Raw genomic sequence first — 20,789 nt, 5'->3', positions numbered from 1 at the left:
TCGTTTTCAACTCTATATCAACAGAATTAATGACTTCTGAATGTATGTGTGTATTTATACACGAACCTCATTTTGAAATTTTACAGAATGGGTAATTACTTTCTAGCTAGTACAAATGCGATGTCGATAGTTGTACATTCTGTATATCAAACGTGACAAATATTAGTTGTGGAGAATAACATAATTGTAACTGTTTTTTATGGATTAATTGCATACTAGAATGTTCTCGATTAATGGTATTATTATAAGTATATCCATTCCACCAAACAATAAAGGGTAAATATCATGAAAACCCCTGAACTATACCCGTTTTATCAAAAATACCCTGAACGTATCGAAATGTTCTCTAAACCCCTAATCTATGAGATTTTTATCAAATATATCCCGCATTTATTTTCCGGCCACCGGAAATGTGACGTGGCTCGCTGGATGCCACAGTGTAATTTATATTTTATTTTTTTTAATCCATGTCATTTTATATTCATTTTTTTTAATCCATGTCACTTAATAAATGAAAATACATCTGGAAATTAAAATCCACTTTTATTAACTTGGAATTAAGAATAATCTATTTTAATAAACCCTAATTGTGAAACATCCTGGCGATTTTAATAAGACTCCACATTTGATAAAGTGCAAATTCCCTTTTACTTCATCAACTATTTCACTCATACTTGGGATCAGAAACATAACCATACAAAAATAAGAATTCGATTATCAAAACAAAGAGGAATTACGTTCCAAAACAAGAGGAATTGTATTGATAATCAAGAGTCAAACTACAATAAAAAAAGGAACTCTCCCTCTGCGTAAATCAATTTTACACTAAACAACACAACCATCATCATCATTCGGTTCTTCTTCATATTTTGTCAGAACCGCTGCCCCCCCCCCCCCACTTCCCCTTTCCCCCGCCGGAGCTGTCACGACCAGACCTAATTAAGGATAATTAAGCCGGGGAAACCGTGACTAATGGAGGGAGATTAGAAGCGGGGTAGAAAGGGGATTAATCAAACAAGAAAGGATCACATTTCATCATTTAACAAAAGGAATATTTATAATATAACAGAAGTTTAGTCGTATAGACTCAAATAACTAATAAGTTCAGATATCTCTGACTTAGCCAAATAAACATAAAACTTCTGAGTACGCAGCGGAATAAGGTTCTGATTACATGTATGAAGACATGTAACCCTAGAGTTCATTAATACATAATAAGACAAAAGAATCCCGCTCGTCACTTCATCACCATCGGCAGCTGCTCAACCTGCACATTTAGAAATATATGCAGGGCTTGAGTACAAAAGTACTCAGTGGGCACGTATGCCTAGGTATAAAAATACATGCTTCAAAACTGTAAATTGTCATGCCATTATAAACAGTACAGCAAGGGAGTTTTTCGCTAAAAAGGCCCAAGCTTACTAAATTCATTTGTGATTCTTAAAGTTCGACTGATCAGTCTAAGTTCTCTTGTAATCTATCATATCTGGAACTGTGTGCCGGAGAGGTGGCCACCTCTCACGGTCACTTGACCGGCCAACCCGCTAGATGACTCACGGTCACTGGTGTACACTAGCCCTGGCAGGATAGCTATCAACTACTCAGGACCCGAATTCGATTGCATAATAACTGGCAAAGCCACATCAGATAGATATCATACCAAACATTGAAACATTTATGGCAAGACAACAGTTGAAATAATTTTCAGTTCAATGATTTTTCAATGAAATAATTGTTCAAACATTACATTAAACTCATTTGATATATATGAAAGTAAACCCACCTGTTAGAAACTTTCTGTGGTACAGTAGCTCCTTAACTGATTATTAATCTCGTGCTTGACCTTTATTACGAGAATATAAGTAAGATACTGCTCGAGTAAAATCCTCAATTATTGAGAATACAGAATTAATGATGCATGATTCTTATGCATGAATTATTATTCTGAAATAATAATTAGGGAATTTCTATTGTTAATCCAGGCTATCGGATTTAAACAAAAGCTAAGTCTCGTCTCATGAAGCCGGATAATTAATAAAAATTAATCCGTTCTTTTAGGGTGTTCTAATCCGTCAATTAAATAAACCCCATTCCTCGTAGTCAATAGAAAATAAATAAATACTTCAACTTATTCGCTTTATAACCTCATAATTAATCGGGCTTAATAAATAGGAACAAGTAATGTTATAAGATTAAATAATTAAAAGGCTCAACATAAGGCAGCCTAATAATTAATTAAGTAAAAGTGGGCTTGAATAATTATTATAAGAGGCCCAATTGAAGTAATTCATTGGCTCAAGTAATTAAATAAATCTTTGGCCCAATGAATACATAATTGATTAGTTGGGCTCAAATAAATAAATCAATCAAGGTCCAGCTAAGATAATTTAACAGTTCACTTAAAATAAAATACAGTTGGGCTTTAATCTAAATAAACTGGCCCAAAGAAATAAATAATGAACAGTTGGGCTAAGTTTAAATCAAGTATGCAAGGCCCAACTGCAATTAAATAAATAAGGCCCAACTGAAATAATCGTCCAACCCATTCTACTTTATTAAAATCGGCCCAAATGAAACAATAACCGGCCCAACAATATACATATGGAATTTGGAAATAGAAGTCTATTAATAATAATATCTCAACCCAATTCTTATAGAATAATTAAAGCCCAACCTTTTAAAATAATTCAGCCCAAAAACAATTATATAGGAGCCCAAAATCAATTAAAAGAAAGCCCATACAAAACAAAACAAAACAAAATCAAAGCCCATCTCTATCTCTCTCACTATCGGTCTCTCTCTCCTCACAATTTCAGATCTCTCTCTCTCTTCAAAGAAACGCACACACACAGACGCACATCATTCTCTCACGCCATCTGCCGCTGCCGCCTGAGACCGGCGAAGGATTCAGCGCAACCGCCGGCGACAGATGTTGCTGTTGCCGCTGCTGTCTGAGATCGGCGATCAAAACGCCTGCTGGAGGAACGCCGTCGTCGTTAGCTCGTCCGAAGTCGCCGCCAACTGCCGCTGCTGTTTCGCCGGAGTCGTGGCCTGGAGCTGCTGCAGCTCGTCCGGTGGTTAGTGGCTCGCTGGAGGAGCGCCGCCGCCGGCCCTTCTTCAATATCGATCGGCTCCTCCTTCTTTCTTCCTCACGCAGATCTCAGTCGAGTCCCACTCTGGGAATCATCGCCGCTGCTGTCACGCCCGTCTGGAATCCAGCGACTCAGTCGGCGTCTGGGAGCGGCGCCGTCCAACTCCCATCTTGATATCCCTCTCCGACGTCGAGCCTTAGGTTTCAAAAAGGGCAGAACGCCGTTGCCGTGCGTCCGCTGCTGGTGCGCTCGAGCCCCTGCTCGACCATGGTTCAGGTCGGCTGCTGCTGTGCGATTTCCGGCGAAGGGTGTCGCCTCGCCTCCTCCTCGGAGCCGTTCAGTCCTCCTCCCTCTCAGAAGCTAAGTTCCCTACTCTCACTTTACAACTACTGCGTATGAATTTTCTGAGGTATCTTAATGTACATGGTTTATCAGTTGTGAGATGGTAAAGCTATGGTGTGAAGGTCAAAATCTGTTAAATGCTATATGTTGCTGGTTCTTCATGCTGCTATGTTCATTCTCACATATTGGTTTTGTTTGTCTATCATGCTTGGATGTAGAAAATGTGTGATGGAATACAGTATATGGGGCTAGGTAAATACCTTAAAATGTGTAGTTGGCTATTGTGGTTGAGCTAGTGAATCAACGTGCCAAAGCTCTTGGAACTTTCGGCAGAGAGTGAATGACTGAAATAATTTACAGATTTGTTTCTTCAATAACTGCAGGTGAAACCATGGAAGAAGGTGGAAGCATTAAAGAAAGCTTACCCTGGGAACTTTGGCAGAAACAGGCAGGGGCTGCTCTTCGATAATTGCAGGATGGTGGAGATGATGATTAATAGAGGATTGGCAAAGTATAGTGGTGGGCAAAATATAGTGGTAGGCAAAGTAGTGGGGAGCAAAGTAGTGGAAGATAAAAAAAATAATAATAATAATGTAGTGTAGGATTAATGATGTATTTTCTATGTCTCGGTGATTCTGTAACTGTAAAATGGATCGCGTGCTCGTATCTGCTTGGTACTGTTTATTTAAATAAATCTTGTATTTCGACATGTGATTTTTCGCTAAAATCGATAAGTTATAAAATGAATCTAAATTAAATCCGTAGATTTAATTCGTTCGTTGTTCTGATATCTAAATTAAATCCGCAGATTTAATTAACTTCTTGAGTCGGAAATAATTCACGATCTGAGTAAAAATAAAATCTAATTCCATCTCGCTTAAATAAATAACGTGACTTTGCTAAGTCAGTTATAACTCTGAAATAATATCATTGACTGCTTTAACAATATAAATTCAGGATCATAAGCTGAATTCATATCAGGATAATAACCGTTTTCATTCACTGATGAACAAAATAAACACGCTTTACTGGATTTAAAACATATAAAAGAGCGGGTCACTACATACTACCCCTCTTAACAAAAATTTCGTCCCGAAATTTATATATTTCTTCTAAAACAGTTCGGGGTATTTCTCTTCATTTTGTCTTCAAGCTCCCACGTGGCTTCCTCTTGTCCGTGGTGTCTCCATAAGACTTTCACTGATGTGATTGCCTTATTCCTGAGTTGTTGTACTTTTCGATCTAGAATGACCTCTGGTCTCTCTTCATAGCTCAAGTCTGGACAAAGGATCATCTCTTCTTGGTGGATTATGTGCTTTGGATCGAAAACGTATTTTCTGAGTTGTGATACGTGGAAAACATTGTGAACGTTTCCAAAACTTGGCGGTAACGCCAACCTATAGGCTACTGGGCCTATTCTCTCCAAAATCTCATAAGGTCCTACGAATCGGGGCCTAAGTTTTCCCTTGACACCAAACCTAGTTATCCCCTTGGTAGGAGATACTTTTAGGAAGACCTTGTCTCCTATTTCAAAATGTAACTCAGTTCGACGTGCATCAGCATATGATTTCTGTCTATCTTGTGCCTCCTTTATTCGTCCTCTGATCTGGCGGACTATCTCAACCATCTCATTGACCATGTCTGGTCCTAAAACTTTTCTCTCACCCACTTCATCCCAATAAAGCGGTGATCTACATTTTCTTCTATATAATGCCTCATATGGTGCCATATTGATAGTTGCCTGGTAACTGTTATTATAGGCAAATTCAATCAACGGCAGCACTGCTTCCCAACTTCCACCCCTGTCTAACACCACTGTTCTCAACATATCTTCGAGGGTCTGAATTGTCCTTTCAGACTGCCCATCTGTCTGCGGGTGGAAGGCGGTGCTGAAATTTAGCCTCGTGCCTAACTCCTTCTGTAAGCTCATCCAAAATCTAGATGTGAACTTCGAGTCTCGATCTGATGTGATTGACACGGGTACACCGTGTAAGCGTACAATCTCTCAAACATACAACTGAGCTAGCTTGTCTGACCCGTGTGTGATCGGTATTGGTATAAAATGAGCACATTTTGTAAGTCGATCCACTATTACCCAAATGGCAGTGTTTCCTTTCTTTGTTTTGGGCAAACTGGTCACAAAATCCATTGCGATGTGCTCCCACTTCCATTCTGGAATTTCCAACGGTTGTAGTTTTCCATATAGCCTCTGGTGTAAGGCCTTCACCTGTTGGCATGCCAGACATTTCTCCACAAATGACGCTATGTCTCTCTTCATGCCTTCCCACCAAAAGTGTTTCTTTAGGTCCTGATACATCTTAGTACTCCCTGGGTGGGCAGTATAAGGGTATCGTGAGCCTCACTCATGATTTTATCCTTAAGCTCATCATCGTGGGGGATGCATATCCTTCCCTCAAAGAGGATAGCATTATCTGATGCTTCTTGATAATTCTTGACGCCTCCTTTCCTTACTGTTTCCCGTAGTTTCTCCATCTTCCCGTCTTTTCTTTGTGCTTCTACGATCGTCTTCCTCAAGTTAGGTACCGTTGCCACAACGCTTGCTATCGTCCCTGGTGGTTTAACCACTTCTATGCTCATTTTGCTAAATTTCCTTATGAGCACCGTCTCTCGAGTGATGAGAGCTCCCAATTTAGATTGAGTCTTACGACTCAATGCATCAGCCACTACGTTGGCCTTGCCTGGGTGGTAGTTAATACCACAGTCATAATCTTTCACTAGTTCGAGCCATCTCCTTTGTCTCATATTAAGGTCCTTTTGCTTGAAAAAGTATTTCAGACTTTTGTGGTCTGTGAATATTTCACACCTAACTCCATATAGGTGGTGTCTCCAAATCTTCAGCGCATGCACCACTGCAGCTAACTCCAGATCATGAGTCGGGTAATTCAGTTCATGTGGCCTAAGCTATCGTGACGCATATGCTATCACTCTTCCTTCTTGCATCAGCACGCAACCAAGTCCATTTTTGGACTCGTCTGTGTAGATCACGTATTCCTTATCAGCTGTTGGGACGGCTAACACTGGTGCCGTAGTCAACTTTTCCTTGAGTTCTTGGAAGCTCTTCTCGCACTCCTCTGTCCAAGAAAATTTTATTCCCTTCCTGAGTAGTTGCGTCATTGGCCTTGCAATTTTGGAAAATCCTTCCATAAACCTCCGATAGTAACCTGCCAATCCTAAGAAACTTCTTATCTCATTAGGGTTAGTAGGCGATCTCCATTCACGCACCGCTTGCACTTTTTCAGGGTCCACTTTAATCCCTTCTGATGATACAATATGTCCTAAAAACGTGACTTCGCTGAGCCAAAACTCACACTTGCTGAATTTGGCATAAAGGCGCTCCGTCCTCAACGTTTCTAGGACAATTCTCAGATGTTCCTCATGGTCTTTCTCGTTCTTCGAGTAGATCAGGATGTCATCTATAAACACCAAGACAAATTTGTCTGAGTACGGATGAAACACTCGATTCATGAGGTCCATGAACACAGCTGGCGCATTGGTTAGCCCGAATGGCACAACTACAAATTCGTAGTGGCCATACCTAGTTCGAAATTCCGTCTTAGGTACGTCTTCTGGTCGAATCTTCAGCTGGTGATAACCAGATCGCAAATCAATCTTCGACAACACGCTTGCTCCCTTGAGCTGGTCGAAGAGGTCATCTATCCTTGGTAAAGGATATTTGTTCTTCAGTGTCACTTTGTTCAGTTCTCTATAGTCTATACACATTCGCAATGTGCCATCCTTTTTCTTCACAAAAAGTACGGGTGCACCCCAAGGTGATACACTTGGCCTAATGAATCCAAGTTCTAAAAGTTCTTGCAGTTGTATCTTGAGTTCTTCCAACTCTTTAGGAGCCATTCGGTATGGTGCCTTCGAAATGAGAGCTGCCCCGGGCTCCAAATCAATGGTAAACTCAATTGGTCTGTCCGGTGGTGGCCCTGGCAGAATCTCTGGAAATACATCTGAAAAGTCCCGTACAATTGCTACATCTTCTATACTCTTTTCAGTACCCAGTTCTCCGTGCAAGTATACGAGGTAAGCTGAGTATCCCTTCTTCATCATTTTCGTTGCTTGCAGGGCGGAGATGATCATCTTTCTTCTTCCCATACTAATTCCGTGGAAATGTGACGGCTCCCTTCCTGGGGGTCGAAACGATATCCGTCTTTCGTTACAAATGATGGTGGCATAGTTCTCGGCTAGCCAGTCCATTCCTAGGATTATGTCCACATCTCCCATCGGTATAACATACGAGTTGTTCACTACAATCTTGAGTGACCCTATGTTCAGTTCTAGGTTCAAGCACACATGATCTACTGTCGTCATCCCTCCTATAGGTGATGATATACTCAACTCCTGATCAGCTCTTTCCATTTTAAGTTTTAAGGTGTCGACACATGTACTTGAAATGAAAGTATGCGATGCGCCCGTATCAAATAGAACTACAACAGGAGTATTGAGTAGCATGCCCATACCTGCCAAGTTTCCCTGGTTGTTCTCGGGCTACTTCTGCCTCATAGCATAGGCTCTAGCATGACGAGGCTTTTCATGTTATTTCTGTTGTCGCTGCTGTTACTGTGGTTGCTGCCTTGGGTATGGTTGGGGCAAAGCTTGGATTGCTCGCAGATGCGGAGCCTGGATAGGTGGGTTTGGTCTTGAACCCGTTCCATGTTGCTTATTCGGGCACCGGTTTGCATAGTGCCCCTTCTGGTTACAGATATAGCAACTATCACTGCCGGCCTTACAGATTCCCACATGATTTTTGTTACATTTGGGGCAATGTGGGGCTCTCTGTTGGTTATTTCCCATCTGTTTCGGTGCACTCTGGCCTCCATAGCCCTGTGACTGGAAGACCCGTCCCTGCCATGGCCTCTTCTCGCCTTGGTTCGGGTTACTGTTGTCCCATCTCCTCTTTCCTTTGAAATTCTGATTATAACTTTGATCATGTGGAGGTGCTGGCGCAGGTACAATTGCAAGTCTTTCTCTTGGCATGGCTGCCTCAATGTCTAACGCTCGGCTGAGCGACTCAGTGTAAGACAATCCTCCGTGGCTTGCCAAAGCCATCCTAATTTCGTGCCTCAGACCGGCACAAAACTTTTCAGCCATCTTTTCATCTGTGTCAACTTGTTCCGGCGCATATCTAGACATATCGCAGAACATCCTGTCGTATTGAGTTACCGACATCTTCCCTTGTTTTAGATTGTAAAATTCAGCTTCCTTCTTCTTGCGGTAGCTCCTGGGTATATACTTGTCATATATACCGGCTTTGAATTGTTCCCAAGTCAGGTTTTCTAACTGCTCTGCTGTCATCGTTTTCATTCGTGCTTCCCACCAGAAATCAGCTGACCCAGTCAACTGAAAGGACATACAAGTCAGGCGCTCTTGGTCGGTGCAACGCAGGAAGTTGAAAATGCGCTCAATAGCGCGAACCCAAGTTTCAGCTTCTGTCGGGTCTCCTGTCCCGTTGAAGGTAGGTGGGTTCTGTCGCAAGAATAATTCTTCAATCCGTCGTTCTGGCTGAACAGGTGGTTGAACTATTTCTGGTTCTGGTTCTGGCCCTGGTTTTGGGTCTCTTCTTTCATTTCGGGGAATCCTGCCCCCTCCTCTTGGTCGTCCTCATTTTGACGGCATTCTATTAGGTCAAAACACAAGTTGTTAATGCAACATCACAAGGCATACTATTGTTCTATCCAACTTCTCTCGGACGCCTTTGCTTTGTTGGCATTCCGATGAGTCGACATATAGTCACCAATGTAATACACAGATGCATATCATCGATTCTGTAAATTGTTTTCTTGATTCTCAAATCTCGCTCATACTTTTCCTCATGAAAGTATATAAATAACATAGCGGAAGTAACTTGCCGCAAAAGACTGATAGGGTCGCTACATAGACATGGGAAATTAGTATCAATGAGGACTATTTCATCAACAATTGAATATAGATCTGGTGATCTATCCAAGCATTATACACGATGAACTAGCTATCTAGCAAGGTCATCATGAAAGAGCTCAGTTCCGAAATGCCCTATGAACCAGCATTTTCGTACTAATACTTATCAAAATAACTAAGCCAACATAGGGGCATACAAAAGCATCGAAATGATTATCGTTTTTGAAATACACAAATAACGTCCTACTAAATGCACAAGAGAATGTCTGTATGCATTACGTGCTTGACCCTTGGATTGAAGCATACGTGTTTGACTGATTTAATCTGATGAGTATCTGCTTGTCCTTGGGTCACAGAAAATCTACCAATAGCTAGTATATCGCAATGATTCAAATCACAAATGGCAATTAGGCAAAGTGTTTCAATAATTTGCCAAATAATTGAAAATGAATAACCATAGGGTAGAAATGAATTGACTGAAAGGTCGAAACGAAATGACCTAATAGTCTGAACCCGTTTGGCTTTTCAGATGAAGGTTTAAAATATATAGGTTTAAAGACCCATATATGACGACTACTGAGATTTTGGCCATGTGGACTGGCCAGGTCCGACACAACTACTTCTCAGTCATTCGGAAATACTTTTCCGAACTTGGCAACTCTTGTTCCTTGGCTGCAAAAGGTATATTTGGTCTAAAATCACACTTTCTTCTTACTATCTTGAACATGTCCTTGAGAATATTCTAGAGCTTCTCAAACTTGGAGTCTAGCTCCTAGTTTAATGCAATCCTTAAACATCTTCTATAGGGAAATAAGGTAGGCTCTACCTTACTCAACAATGTTCCTCTATATGATCTTAATGTAGTACTTCTAGTACTTAGTGTTCTTTCACATAGCGCTTGAAATGCAACCATATAATTTGAAGCACTCTTCCGTGTTATTGTAAAAGACCTTTTGAATCATCACGCATTCAATAAGGAAATAGCTTTTGCTCATCTGAGCACCTTTATAGGGTATGTGTCTCCATGTGTAATGCTAAGTCATAGAATGACCTTAGTCAATGCTTGCATTCTGGCTACTAAACTGAATGTTTGGTCTAAAATGTTCTAACTGGGGAATGTCTCTGATCGACTAAGGTATGCATACTTAACCTGCTTAGTCTCTCATCATAATCTCAATCTCTTAACTTTAACATCGAACCATTGTCGATATTTCTAGCTCTTGTTAAACTCCAAACCATTTTCAGGAACTCCTTCCGTCTTACGCACTTGTATATATTTTTCTAGTCAATCATAATGGTTGGTAACTTCTAGTTACCCATGGCACCTATCCTCCTTTCGATTTGTAGCAGGTGATCGTAATCATTAGGGATTCTAAATCATGCTCACGTGTAATATAATAGGTAATTGTAATCATAAAGGTTCTGAATATCTGAAACTGTAAGCTGGCAGTTCTAATCGCGATGCTATAACATCATACACAAAGTGTTATAACTGCATATGAGTCCGACTCTAAAGTTCAAACATAAATCATGAAGGTTCTCTTCATGCCATAACTGGTGATAGTCGAGAGTTAGTAATGAGTCTTAGCTCATTATGCGATAGCTAGCTGATTACATAAGTCACACTCGTCGCTACGAGCAATGACTCACGTGATCTATCATCAAATAAGGCAATAGTCGATTCGGTGTTCTGTCACTCGTGAACAACCTGAATGAACAACTATGCCTGCTTCAGTGATTCGTGCGTGGCACTCCGCTTGCACTGCTTTCATGGGATTCTCTTTTTCTTTCTTAGCTCTTCACCATGGCTATAGTGAAATATAACTGAGTTTCTAGCTTCTATTGTTCTTCTCGTAACAGTGATCATGCATTCTTAACGCATCTAAGTTCATTGAGATATCTAATCAATCAATAAAGCATAAAACTTGAATGTAAGCATCAGTACATTCATATAAAACGTGAACTTCTCAATGTTTTAAAATCATTACCACCTTCTTTCTTGCTGAGCATGATGATGTGATGAAGTGATGAGCTTTGGCTGACTGACTCATATATACTAGTGATCATACTAGAAAAATGGGCTAACTCTAGGGTTCAGAGCAAATGACCTGCTCTGATACCACTCTGTCACGACCAGACCTAATTAAGGATAATTAAGCCGGGGAAACCGTGACTAATGGAGGGAGATTAGAAGCGGGGTAGAAAGGGGATTAATCAAACAAGAAAGGATCACATTTCATCATTTAACAAAAGGAATATTTATAATATAACAGAAGTTTAGTCGTATAGACTCAAATAACTAATAAGTTCAGATATCTCTGACTTAGCCAAATAAACATAAAACTTCTGAGTACGCAGCGGAATAAGGTTCTGATTACATGTATGAAGACATGTAACCCTAGAGTTCATTAATACATAATAAGACAAAAGAATCCCGCTCGTCACTTCATCACCATCGGCAGCTGCTCAACCTGCACATTTAGAAATATATGCAGGGCTTGAGTACAAAAGTACTCAGTGGGCACGTATGCCTAGGTATAAAAATACATGCTTCAAAACTGTAAATTGTCATGCCATTATAAACAGTACAGCAAGGGAGTTTTTCGCTAAAAAGGCCCAAGCTTACTAAATTCATTTGTGATTCTTAAAGTTCGACTGATCAGTCTAAGTTCTCTTGTAATCTATCATATCTGGAACTGTGTGCCGGAGAGGTGGCCACCTCTCACGGTCACTTGACCGGCCAACCCGCTAGATGACTCACGGTCACTGGTGTACACTAGCCCTGGCAGGATAGCTATCAACTGCTCAGGACCCGAATTCGATTGCATAATAACTGGCAAAGCCACATCAGATAGATATCATACCAAACATTGAAACATTTATGGCAAGACAACAGTTGAAATAATTTTCAGTTCAATGATTTTTCAATGAAATAATTGTTCAAACATTACATTAAACTCATTTGATATATATGAAAGTAAACCCACCTGTTAGAAACTTTCTGTGGTACAGTAGCTCCTTAACTGATTATTAATCTCGTGCTTGACCTTTATTACGAGAATATAAGTAAGATACTGCTCGAGTAAAATCCTCAATTATTGAGAATACAGAATTAATGATGCATGATTCTTATGCATGAATTATTATTCTGAAATAATAATTAGGGAATTTCTATTGTTAATCCAGGCTATCGGATTTAAACAAAAGCTAAGTCTCGTCTCATGAAGCCGGATAATTAATAAAAATTAATCCGTTCTTTTAGGGTGTTCTAATCCGTCAATTAAATAAACCCCATTCCTCGTAGTCAATAGAAAATAAATAAATACTTCAACTTATTCGCTTTATAACCTCATAATTAATCGGGCTTAATAAATAGGAACAAGTAATGTTATAAGATTAAATAATTAAAAGGCTCAACATAAGGCAGCCTAATAATTAATTAAGTAAAAGTGGGCTTGAATAATTATTATAAGAGGCCCAATTGAAGTAATTCATTGGCTCAAGTAATTAAATAAATCTTTGGCCCAATGAATACATAATTGATTAGTTGGGCTCAAATAAATAAATCAATCAAGGTCCAGCTAAGATAATTTAACAGTTCACTTAAAATAAAATACAGTTGGGCTTTAATCTAAATAAACTGGCCCAAAGAAATAAATAATGAACAGTTGGGCTAAGTTTAAATCAAGTATGCAAGGCCCAACTGCAATTAAATAAATAAGGCCCAACTGAAATAATCGTCCAACCCATTCTACTTTATTAAAATCGGCCCAAATGAAACAATAACCGGCCCAACAATATACATATGGAATTTGGAAATAGAAGTCTATTAATAATAATATCTCAGCCCAATTCTTATAGAATAATTAAAGCCCAACCTTTTAAAATAATTCAGCCCAAAAACAATTATATAGGAGCCCAAAATCAATTAAAAGAAAGCCCATACAAAACAAAACAAAACAAAATCAAAGCCCATCTCTATCTCTCTCACTATCGGTCTCTCTCTCCTCACAATTTCAGATCTCTCTCTCTCTTCAAAGAAACGCACACACACAGACGCACATCATTCTCTCACGCCATCTGCCGCTGCCGCCTGAGACCGGCGAAGGATTCAGCGCAACCGCCGGCGACAGATGTTGCTGTTGCCGCTGCTGTCTGAGATCGGCGGTCAAAATGCCTGCTGGAGGAACGCCGTCGTCGTTAGCTCGTCCGAAGTCGCCGCCAACTGCCGCTGCTGTTTCGCCGGAGTCGTGGCCTGGAGCTGCTGCAGCTCGTCCGGTGGTTAGTGGCTCGCTGGAGGAGCGCCGCCGCCGGCCCTTCTTCAATATCGATCGGCTCCTCCTTCTTTCTTCCTCACGCAGATCTCAGTCGAGTCCCACTCTGGGAATCATCGCCGCTGCTGTCACGCCCGTCTGGAATCCAGCGACTCAGTCGGCGTCTGGGAGCGGCGCCGTCCAACTCCCATCTTGATATCCCTCTCCGACGTCGAGCCTTAGGTTTCAAAAAGGGCAGAACGCCGTTGCCGTGCGTCCGCTGCTGGTGCGCTCGAGCCCCTGCTCGACCATGGTTCAGGTCGGCTGCTGCTGTGCGATTTCCGGCGAAGGGTGTCGCCTCGCCTCCTCCTCGGAGCCGTTCAGTCCTCCTCCCTCTCAGAAGCTAAGTTCCCTACTCTCACTTTACAACTACTGCGTATGAATTTTCTGAGGTATCTTAATGTACATGGTTTATCAGTTGTGAGATGGTAAAGCTATGGTGTGAAGGTCAAAATCTGTTAAATGCTATATGTTGCTGGTTCTTCATGCTGCTATGTTCATTCTCACATATTGGTTTTGTTTGTCTATCATGCTTGGATGTAGAAAATGTGTGATGGAATACAGTATATGGGGCTAGGTAAATACCTTAAAATGTGTAGTTGGCTATTGTGGTTGAGCTAGTGAATCAACGTGCCAAAGCTCTTGGAACTTTCGGCAGAGAGTGAATGACTGAAATAATTTACAGATTTATTTCTTCAATAACTGCAGGTGAAACCATGGAAGAAGGTGGAAGCATTAAAGAAAGCTTACCCTGGGAACTTTGGCAGAAACAGGCAGGGGCTGCTCTTCGATAATTGCAGGATGGTGGAGATGATGATTAATAGAGGATTGGCAAAGTATAGTGGTGGGCAAAATATAGTGGTAGGCAAAGTAGTGGGGAGCAAAGTAGTGGAAGATAAAAAAAATAATAATAATAATGTAGTGTAGGATTAATGATGTATTTTCTATGTCTCGGTGATTCTGTAACTGTAAAATGGATCGCGTGCTCGTATCTGCTTGGTACTGTTTATTTAAATAAATCTTGTATTTCGACATGTGATTTTTCGCTAAAATCGATAAGTTATAAAATGAATCTAAATTAAATCCGTAGATTTAATTCGTTCGTTGTTCTGATATCTAAATTAAATCCGCAGATTTAATTAACTTCTTGAGTCGGAAATAATTCACGATCTGAGTAAAAATAAAATCTAATTCCATCTCGCTTAAATAAATAACGTGACTTTGCTAAGTCAGTTATAACTCTGAAATAATATCATTGACTGCTTTAACAATATAAATTCAGGATCATAAGCTGAATTCATATCAGGATAATAACCGTTTTCATTCACTGATGAACAAAATAAACACGCTTTACTGGATTTAAAACATATAAAAGAGCGGGTCACTACAGGAGCTACTGGCCTTCGACTGCCACGCGAACTCGGCGCATATCTGGAGAGATTGGCAGAGAGAAACGACCCGTCGGAGCTACTGGCCTTCGACTGCCACACGAACTCGGCGCATATCTTGAGAGATTGGCAGAGAGAAACAATCTACTGGTAGAGAGGTTAGCGTGATTTATTTTCTTCAATTAGGGCATGGGTTTTATTAGAACTACCGTGAATTTATTCAATGGTAAAGTGAATTTTAATTTCCAGATGTATTTTCATTTATTAAGTGACATGGATTAAAAAAAGTGAATATAAAATGACATGGATTAAAAATAATAAAATATAAATTACACTGTGGCATTCGACGAGCCACGTCACGTTTCCGGTGGCCGGAAAATAAATGCGGGATATGTTTGATAAAAATCTGATAGATTAGGGGTTTAGAGAACATTTCGATACATTCAGGGTATTTTTGATAAAACGGGTATAGTTCAGAGGTTTTCATGATATTTACCCAACAATAAATATAGTGAGCGTTGTTTAATTAATGAGATTAAATAACATAGTGTGCGTGTATTGATCAAGCAGTAAGGAATTAATGTCTAAAGCCAAAGATTTTAGGTTTGAGTCCCATGTGACACGGCCTTTTAAATTCTTTAATATTGTAAATTTATTAAAAAAAAAATGAGATAAATATGATTAATAGTATGAAATAGAATTATAAGATGATTAAAATCAAATAATCAAATTATTTTGGGGGTGATTAATAGTAATTTAATTAAATTATTAGAGTACAAACTAAATTATCCATCACGAGCTAAATCATGCAATTAAATCTCAAATATTTGATTAAATTCAATTATTTTATCAATCATGTCTTACCATTCAAAATCAATATAAAATAGAGAAGTTGAAAAACACAATTAGTCGTCCAAAATTAAGCTTCTCACGTCATTAGCAACGAACCACCATCGACGACTAATGGTGTGAAATGCCTAATTTTCACGACTAATGACATTTTCCGATCGGTTATTTAAATAATTGTTTAAATGTAACATGTATTCATATGTTAAATAATTGTTAAATATTTCATATTTTATTTGTGTTAAAATCTATTTTATTTATTAATTAAACTCAATTATTGTTGTTATGAAATAGGAGCCTAGTGTCTCAAAGGCGGTTGGAGCGACTCACTTACCACCAACAAATTAACTGTAAAGTGATTCTGAGTCTTTGGAATGACTTCCTTTGGACTCCTTTAATTTATTCCACTTTCACAAGATTCGGAAGAGAACCCGCTAGAGGATCACAACACCCTGTCGATTAACAACAGGACCAGACGTCCACCCCCGAGGTTACGACTGTTGGTCAATAGAAGCTGAAATTTGTCCTGCTAAAACACATAAAGCGGCATTGTCAATTAGTAGAGGTACGTCATAAGTACCCGTAACTGAATTCCACATAAGTGGACTCTCTTTACTTAGTAAAAAATATGGCTATTTCCCAATTGGATACATATACTAAAACCGACAGTGAAATGGTCGATCTTGCAACTTGCATTGGAAGTTATAGAAAGATGATCTATTAGTTGGCAAAATATTCTAAAGAAGATTAGTAATCTAATGATGGGGGGGGCGAGAACGGTTATCCATTATTCGAGGCCAGAGATTATCAATGTGAGGTCCAAGATCAGCACATATTATAAGCCCTCGTATTTCATTCGAGTAGTAGAGATAATGAACACGATTGAGAGGGATTCATTGGTGAACACATTTAAGCAAGGGTACTTTGGTCACCTATTGAATTGGGATTTGGGTCACAAGTGCAACATGACATTGCACCATGTCATTTCTCGCCAAATTAAGATGATGGGCGATGATGATAAGGATATATGGTTCTTCATCAATAGGAGGAGGATTTGTTTTTCGCTGAGGGAATTCAGTTTCGTTACTGGATTGAGGTTCAGGATATCATCTTTTGATCCCAAAGCACACCATGATGTGAGGAACGTTCTAGCATTCAGACCATTTTGTGGTGGACATTTACATTAATCGCGGGTCTAAGCGGTAGATTCTTCAACGTGCGCAATCCGATTTCGGACCCTGATGGCGTGCTCTACCTACATGTGGCACACTTGTTGGTGCTACAAGTATTTGTTTTGGGAATCGATTTCTCACGACCCGTAGAGATGTGGACATGAACTTTAGTGGATGACTTGTACGCATTTTTCAGATTTTCATGGAGCGTGTGCGTACATGACCCTCAATCACTAGATGAAACTGTAGGGGAGTGAAATATGTAGTACCCATTTTATTTAGAGCTGGAAAAATAGGCCCGGCCCGCCCGTATTTAGGGCTGGGCTGGGCTGTACAAAATATAGACCCGAAAAAATCCGAGCCTAAAAAGCCCATCCAATCAGCCCGCCGGGCTGATCGGGCCCCGGGCTAAAAAGCCCGCCCGATTGTATTTTTAAAATATACTTTTATTAATTTAATTTTAATTAAATATTATATTTATAGTTTTAATATACTAATTCCTGATGCTATTGCTACCAGTTTTGAAATAGGCAAAGCTTCTTTTGGTGGTTGATGACTTGGGATTATTATATATACTATTGTGAAGTTTATTGGCAAGTCTGCACAAAACAAATGAGAATTTCCAAGCATATTTAAATTTTTATAACCAGTGATTATATGTTCTATGATATCAAAAAATTATATCTGGGAAATGGAGTGACAATGTGACATTGAGGAATTTTTTTCATTAGAGAGAGAGAGAGAGAGTTGCATGTTCAGGCATATATAGAATTATGTAATTCAGTTTGGGTTTGATAATTCTAAAATCACACGATCACATCACATGTTAGGACAATAATAGAATTAATTGTTTAAACTTATGTGTTAAAATCGTTATTTATGAGCGAATTTGTCTATAATTATTATTTTAATTTATTTAATTTTTTATTAAAAAATAGGATTTAGCGGAAAAAAATCATTGGGCGGGTCTGGCCCGACCGCCTGGTGGCCCAATCGAGGCTGGGCTGGGCTTGAAAATTGGCAGCCCGGTCAATTTCGGGTCGGGCCGGGCCAACCCGGTAAATCTTGAAAGCCCGCTGGGTCGGGCCGGGCCGGCCGGGCCGGCCCAGCCCGCCCAATTTACCAGCTATAATGGCAAATACAAGAGAAAGACCTAGTCAAAGGCCATACCCTCAGACATGCTCATCTCAACTCAATTTTAACTCAAACCAAGTAAAACAATTGCCTAGACATAATTAAATAATATAACAGAAAAGAAATAAGAGAAATAAACATACTTGAATTCTAAAATTAAAACAATTTTTGGACAACACCAACGCTGCCCAAAGTAAATAAAAACGTAATAGAAAAGAAAAGGTGCGCAAAGGTTTGTTTATTCCTTGGCTAGACTCTCATTGAAAAATAAAAGTACAAAGCAAAGTGGCAAAAGTGTGAGGAATGAATGACTGAGGAATTCGTGTGTCGTTGATAACACTCATTTTTTTATGATTTTAATTTAATGTTTATCATGATATCAATTTGGTAGGAAATTGAGTATTTGATAGTTGTTTTGTGTTGAATTTGTTTGTCTTGTGAAATATGATACTTTCTCGTACTTTGATGAAATCTACAGAAATATTTAAGTTGAATTTCGAAATATGGTCTGAATGAAAGTTCTAGATTATCTCGATACGAGTTTGTGGGTGCAAACAAATCATAAGTCGAAGTTCAAACGAGAGAGATATGACTAAATCAAGAAACTTATGCACAATAGTGAATAATGGTAGTCGAGATTTCCTAGTTTTTGCAAGATCTATCAGTATTTTCGAGTTTTGTACTGTGTTTTTCTCTTGTGCCTATAATCCCTTTTATTGACCTAGTAGACACCTCATTTCACTTTTTCTTATATTTTCCAGTTTTTAACTTTAGAATTTATTGCTTTAATAGTTTTTAGGTCTTAGATTTATTTTTGACAATATTGAAGATTTCAGTCGTTCTTTCGAATTATTTTCGGGTTTTATCAATCTTATTTATTTTAATTACTTTCTTTTGAATTATGACTTTGATTTATTTTACTATGTCTAGCTAATTTGTTTTCTGATTCTAGGGTTTGTATATAGTTGATTGAATGTACTTATTTGATTTATTGATATCAATTTTCCTTGTGATTCATGATTCATGGTGCCTCATTTGTTGTGAATTACCTGATCAATAATTTGTATGTCAGTTGTTTAGTTTGAGACTTGAATGTGATAATTGTTCAGTCAATTTAGGAATGCATGATATAGTTTTACATTAAGACTTAAATGTGATAGGTGGACTATATGAAGTTATTCTTTATATGCATTTGTGACTTAATTTATTCTCTTGAGACTTGAATGTGATAGGAAATTTATTAATTTACTTTCATAGTTGTTCGTTAGAGAAGATTATAAATATAATTGTGATATTTCATCAGGGCTGTATTAAATTGGTAGTTGAATCAACAGATTAAATACATAAGTTTAATTAACGTCATTATATTCTCTAGGATCGATGTTTTTTATAATCTGATTTATTTCTTTGATTTTATTTTGCATTAGTTGAGTCTAGTTTTAGATTTTTATCATATTTCTTGTTCTTATGCTTGGATAATAAATTAAAATTTATTATGATTATTCATTGTGTTTTCCCTTATTAGTCCTTGTGGATACGATACTCTGCTTGTTGCTTGCTAGTAATTGTATTAGTTGTTTATATTATTTGTAAAATAGTGATTAATCGTGTTAAAGGTGTAAATGGTGTATTTTGGCCGTATATAAGTGCATTTTTATTAACAGATCACATTGGGCCTTTACCAGATCCACTACTCTTGATGGGTCATTTTTGCCAGCCACGAGTGAAGTTATCACGCCCAATGAAATAATCAGAACTAACCAATTAGTAAGATCCTCAACGTCGGGGCTTGGGTTATCTTGACGGCTTCTCCTTGGTCAAATCCAACTTTCTCGCTAAGTCGCCGTTAGATCTATAACCTCCTCGTTTAATTACTCTTCAAAGGCATCAAGATCAGTTTGAGGCTCGTTTGCAAGATCATATTCTTTATCATCTCCATCAGAATCATCTTCATCCTATGCGACATTTAGTGCTTCTGTTTCTTCGTCAGGGACATCTTCTGTCTGCACTTTATTCATTCTTCCACACATTATATTAAGGGTTTATGGTGGAATCCATGCAGATTCGTCTAGTGGTTGGCCATCCTATGAAAAGTATTGCAGTGGAGGCAAACTTTGACCACCATGATGTGGTGTGTCGACAAAAGAATCCAATTAAGCATATCTCTGAATCGGTTCCACCAAATTATATCATATTGACCGGATCGTGCTTCATATTTGTACTCCGAAGACTGTGCAAAATCAAAAGAAGGGGTGCATGCTTCTTCAACTGGTGCGTTTTTATGCTCAACATATACGATGGAATATTATTCAGTTGCCAACAACCAATCAAAATCATGGGTTGTATTCAAGCCACATTTCGTTTCCCTACCAAATCGATTTGTCACAAGATAATACATTTGGCAGTTCGTACATAACAAATTCGTTACCATATGTTTGTTAATACTGTACAACAAATTCACAGACTATTCATTTATAAGGGTAATGACCTCTGTAGCCCCACCAACATACTTTAAATCCTCAAAAGCTCACATGTTCTCACATATATGATTTCTTGAATTCCATCTATAAAATAAGATAAAATATTAAAATATGATTT

The 20,789-nt window shown here is 38.8% G+C and overlaps 3 long non-coding RNA genes across 4 annotated transcripts; 1 reads left to right on the top strand and 2 right to left on the bottom strand.

Moving 5' to 3' along the window:
- Positions 1-1,103: 1,103 nt before the first annotated feature.
- On the bottom strand, positions 1,104-4,437 carry LOC131010534 (uncharacterized). Its single transcript, XR_009096591.1, has 3 exons — positions 3,695-4,437; positions 1,784-1,843; positions 1,104-1,267 (listed from the first exon to the last, which is right to left on the bottom strand). It is a non-coding gene; the product is annotated as an uncharacterized LOC131010534 (long non-coding RNA).
- A 9,438-nt stretch (positions 4,438-13,875) lies between these two features.
- Positions 13,876-14,525, bottom strand: LOC131010532 (uncharacterized). Of its 2 annotated transcripts, none has more exons than XR_009096589.1 (3): positions 14,402-14,525; positions 14,237-14,320; positions 13,876-14,012 (listed from the first exon to the last, which is right to left on the bottom strand). It is a non-coding gene; the product is annotated as an uncharacterized LOC131010532 (long non-coding RNA). The 2 variants fall into 2 exon arrangements; XR_009096588.1 differs by having other exon boundaries at positions 13,892-14,023.
- On the top strand, positions 14,017-14,685 carry LOC131010533 (uncharacterized). Its single transcript, XR_009096590.1, has 2 exons — positions 14,017-14,228; positions 14,360-14,685. It is a non-coding gene; the product is annotated as an uncharacterized LOC131010533 (long non-coding RNA).
- Positions 14,686-20,789: the final 6,104 nt, after the last annotated feature.

Source organism: Salvia miltiorrhiza, chromosome 2, assembly GCF_028751815.1.
Source record: "Salvia miltiorrhiza cultivar Shanhuang (shh) chromosome 2, IMPLAD_Smil_shh, whole genome shotgun sequence".
Classification (NCBI taxonomy): Eukaryota; Viridiplantae; Streptophyta; class Magnoliopsida; order Lamiales; family Lamiaceae; genus Salvia; species Salvia miltiorrhiza.
Note: the sequence above shows the minus strand (reverse complement) of the source record. Positions and strands in the feature narration are given on the sequence as shown.